The sequence below is a fragment of the Nansenia antarctica genome, assembly GCF_963989245.1.
Source record: "Nansenia antarctica genome assembly, chromosome: 18".
Lineage (NCBI taxonomy): Eukaryota > Metazoa > Chordata > Actinopteri > Argentiniformes > Microstomatidae > Nansenia > Nansenia antarctica.
Window position 1 is genome coordinate 7,690,917 of NC_137691.1, and position 5,000 is coordinate 7,695,916.

The following is a 5,000-nucleotide window of genomic DNA, read 5'->3' on the forward strand; positions in this document are numbered from 1 at the left end:
TTAGTATTTAATAGTGTAAAGTCTATGCAGACATACAGTAAAACATAGCCTGGGATATACATAGTACAGGCCCAACAACACTCACTGAGCCCCATCCTGACACGAAAGCTAAATAGAAACCTGGCCCTGGGGTGCGTAAGTGGCGTAGCACACTAAGGCGCGTGCCATATCATCACAGGATCTCCAGTTGGATCCGTCCACATATCCTGCATGTCATCTCCTCCTCTCTCACCCATCCTTCCTTCACCCATCTCTACTGTCTCTATCACCAATAAAGCAGAAATGCCCTAAAAACTGGCAAACTAAGACCTGGTCCTGGTGGATTTGAAGCATGAGTGAAAGTCCAGGGAAGATTAAGTGGGAATAGGCCTCCAGCTCAGGGATGGGTGGGTGGGTGCACCAACCAACTACCTCAGGGGAGGATGCGACAAAAAAACACCACACTAGTTACCTCACCTCACCAGCAGGTGGCAGTGTTGCTCCTCGGAGAGAACGGTCGACTTCGAGTCGAGAGGAGGAAGTTCTGGAAAAATAATCTCTTTCAGATTTGTTCACAGAGAACAAACCTCCCTGGTTCACATCATGTACACACACAAGAGGCATGGAGCAGGAGCTACGTGCAGAGGGAACAATGTATAAGAAAGGCCTCGTTCAACGGGGGACAATAGAAATTGTGCTCCTTAGGAAAATAAGCAGTAGGAGAACATAGAGTGAATACAAAAAAAACCACTGTGTGTAACAGTAGGCTAAGCACATTGTGTTGGCTGGGGAAGGAGGACGTGATACTATTCTGTGGGAAGGAGAGAGCCGGGGAGATCTTTCCCACAGCATGGCGTCTGACGTAATGAGAACTCAACGAGGTCTACGGAAATCAAACAGGCCCAAACCCTTAAAATATTTAAATCTAAGCTAAAAACCTTCATGTTTTGCACCAGTTATGATTAAACACAAACACTTCTATCAATGTCTTTTTTCCATTAACTATTGTCTTTTTAAATGTTTGATCTATTTACTTCTTATATTTGCTTTTATTCATTGTAATTTTTTATTTTCTTATGCTCCTCTTGCTGTAATTTTAAATAATGTATGTAAAGCACTTTGAATTGCCCCTGTTGTATGAAATGTGCTATACAAATAAACTTGCCTTGCCTTGCCTTACTGGTTTTCTCTGAATCAAATACTGTGGATGATCTGATCATGACCCGCTTGCTTTACCCAAAGCTTCAGGACAGAAACACAATGTAGGCCTATAGACATAAGGTACATTCATTGCTGTGCTTTGACTCAACTGAAGTACCAAAACACAATGTTAGACCTAAATCTAAAAAAAAGTGCACAGAAACTTTAAAACCAGCATTCCCACATCCAAGCCAAAAGGACTATCAAGAAGACCAATGAGTTAGACCCGTGCAGTACCTCATCTCGACACTGGGGGAGCCATATTTTGCTTTCCAAGGGTCATCGGGACACAGGCCTGATCGAGGAAGAGAGAGAGAGAGAGAGAGAGAGATAGAGAGAGGAGTGTGAGGGTGACTGATGAATATGTGACCTTTGACCTGGATAACCACTTTTCTCCTTGCCACAGGGCCAAAGGAGGGGTTGTGGGGAAAATATAGGTTGAAAGGGAGGATGACTCAAAATTGAGAGAGAGAGAGAGAGAGAGAGAGAGAGAGAGAGAGAGAGAGAGAGAGAGAGAGAGAGAGAGAGAGAGAAAGAGTACAGCGAAGTATAGTACAGTACAAGTTCTCTCACTTGTCCTCCTTGAACATCTTCAATGGGGGATTATCAAGGCAGTCTAGAGTGAAGCGAGGGTTGATGGGGGAGGGAGGGGGAGGGGGAGGGGGGATGTGTGTGTGTGTGTGTGGGGGGGGGGGGGGGTTAGTGAGTGGGGGGGTTAAGAGTCCGTTAGGGGTGGCCCTGCTAGACCACAGGCCCACAGAAAGAGGCGGGATGTGTCTGCTTATAACACCGGGCCTGCGGCAGACCAGAGCAAGGCAGCGTTCCGTTTGAAACCGGAATTCAACAGAACAAGTGTATCCTGATGTGGTGAGGAGAGGGGGGAGGGGAGGGGAGGGGAGGGAGGGAGGGAGGGAGGGGGAGGGAGAACCCAGGGGGCGCCGTTTTGCTGGCCTCACTGGCTTTTTCTCGGTGGCTGCATATAGAGATGGCAGGTAGGTTGTTATGGAGGGTGGGGGGGGCGGGGTGGTGGGGTTGGGGTGGGGGCGTTAAGGTGGAGAGGCTTTTTTGGGTGCTGGGGATTATGTCGTTGTGTAATAGTTTTGGTCTGGTGAGCTAGAGGCAAATCCCAGTACAGTAGAGAGACATGGACACACACACACACACACACACACAGTTTCCACTGTAGGCCTACTGTATATGAATACCAGTTGTTTAGTTTAGTTTTTGCACATCGCATATATTATATGGGGTCAAATGTTGTGCAATGTCAGGAGAAAGGCACGGCGTGTGCTGCTCTGCTCTCCGATAATCCAGCGCTTAACTGTCAGGTGTCACTTTGACATGAGAGAGGGAGGAGAAAAGAGTGGGGGATGAAGGAGCGAACAGCATGTATATGAGGCAGAATCTAATCCTCAAATCAAAGGGGTGTCGAGGCTTGATAAAACTGCTGAGTCTGCCCTGAGCTGTGAGACACCAACACAATCACAGATACAGAGTCTTTTCCATAGAGCACTCACCTCTGCCTGGAAGCCCCCCAAAATACCTTCATACTCATGAGAACCTGGGCAGAGACAGTGCTGTAAACATACAACTTTGTGTGTGTGTGTGTGTGTGTGTGTGTGTGTGTGTGTGTGTGTGTGTGTTCGTGTGTTTTTTTTTAAAGCTAAAAAGCTGCAACAGACCTGAATGAAGCAGATCAACCACAATGGATTTTCAGGGCATCTAGTACATCACGAGGAGAAATATTTTGAAATGAAAACAAAGATTCTCTAGTAGTTGACTGATCTCCCACTGGGGCCTGAGTCAGCCTGTACCACCATTTGAAAGGCATTTAAAAGACATGACTTCTAATATCTAATATGTCTCTGTAATGAGGCCAGAGTCTGACAGAACTCATTTAGAAACTCATGGATGAAGAGGAGCTTCCATGCTTCAGGGCATTCATTCTTTGTTTTGTAGGATCACTAGTAGAATCCGATTTCTAGCTTTGGACCAGGCCCCTGGTTTCTCAACAAAAGGCGATCTGCAAGTTCTGTGGAATATCAAGGATTAGTTCTATCCTTAAAAGAAAATGGTGAATGCAAATTGGCTAATGTTAAACTCTGTTCTCCACTCATGCTTCTCATCAAATAATAATAATAATAAAAAATAAATAAATAATAATAATCGAGGCAGTGGAGCGCAGGGCGTGGGGCACGGCTGTGGCTCAGGAGGTAGAGGCGGCGTCTAGTGATCGCAAGGTCGGCGGTTCGATCCCTGACTCCTCCTGTCCACGTGTCCGAGGTGTGGGTGAATGAGAGGCCATTGTAATTTTAGCGCTTTGGAATAAGGCGCAATATAAGTGAGAGTCCATTGTGCCAAAGGTCATTGGCAGTGGTCCTGATTCCTTAAAGGTCGCAGGGAGAGCTGTGTAAAGTCTTCAAACGGGGCCAGTTTGATATAGTTTGACCTCAAATGAACCAGCAACAACACATTTTTGCCTCCCGGTTACGTCCCAGGATTGAGGGAAGCATCTGCTTTACGTCCTGGACATGGATGTGCTCCCGGCTAGCAGAACGTTGTTGCTATCCAGGACCACGACATTCCGCACCATATAGCTGCCAACTGCTATCCCAGAAGGGGGATGCTGGAGAGACTGGTGTGGCCCGGCCACTCCCTGGAGGCCTCTGAGCAGATGTGGGTGACTTAGGGGGCAGAGGGGCAGGGGGGGGCGGGGCAGGAGTGATGGAACAGCTGTCGGCAGGATGGGAGGCGGGGGAACCACTTCCGAGGAGGTCAGTGCAGCTTGGGGGGGGGGGGGGGGGGGCAGGGTGAAGCATCAGAGCAGACTACTGGGGAGGCTTGGTGACACCGGTAGGGGTCGAGGATGCTTCTGGGGCCAGGACCGCCGGATCTCCCCAGGTGGGAGAGGAGGGGGGAGGCTGTGGCTCAGGAGGTAGAGCCGGCGTCTAATGATCGCAAGGTTGGCGGTTCAGCAGTTCGGCGGTTCAATCCCTGGCTGGTCACGTGTCGAGGTGTCCTCGGCCAAGAAACTGGACCCAATGAGCGGGCCGGTGCCTTGTATGGCAGCTGGCCGCCATTGGTGTGTGAATGGGTGAACGAGAGGTTGTAAAGGCGCCATACGTGCAGTCCATTTAGTTGTAAGGGGTCGATGGAGCCTGAGCATTGTGGTCGAGAAGGATGAATGTTGGCCGATAGGGCGACAGACAGACACACTCACACACACACACACACACACACACAAAACTATGTTGTGCATTTGTTGTGTTGTTGTACAACATGTTGTGCATGTTGTACAAAGTGCATGGAGCACTTTGAGCTGCAACCGGAGCACTTTGAGCTGCAACGTTTGCAGGAAAAGCGCTATACAAATAAAAGTTATTATTATTATTATTATTTTAGCATCCCCTAATCACCACTAGGGGTCAGCAGTAGCACAGAGGAGTTAGGCCAACAAGAGACATGAAGCTGGATATAATATATCTTATATTATAATGAAGACACCAACCTGTTATACAATACTCTTAATCCCAACTAAATCTAACCCTAGGCTCTCACCCCCCCCCCCCCTCCACTCACACACTCACACACAGACACACAGATACACACACACACACACACACCCTCCACACACAGACACACACACACACACACACACACACACACACATACACACACACACACACACACACACACACACACACACACACTCTAGCCACGTCTGTGCAGGTGTGTTGCGGGGGGACGGAGGTGAAGGATGAGGGATGTGGTGAAGCAGCACAATGGCCGACTGTGTTTCACTCTGACTGTCTCTGCTGCAC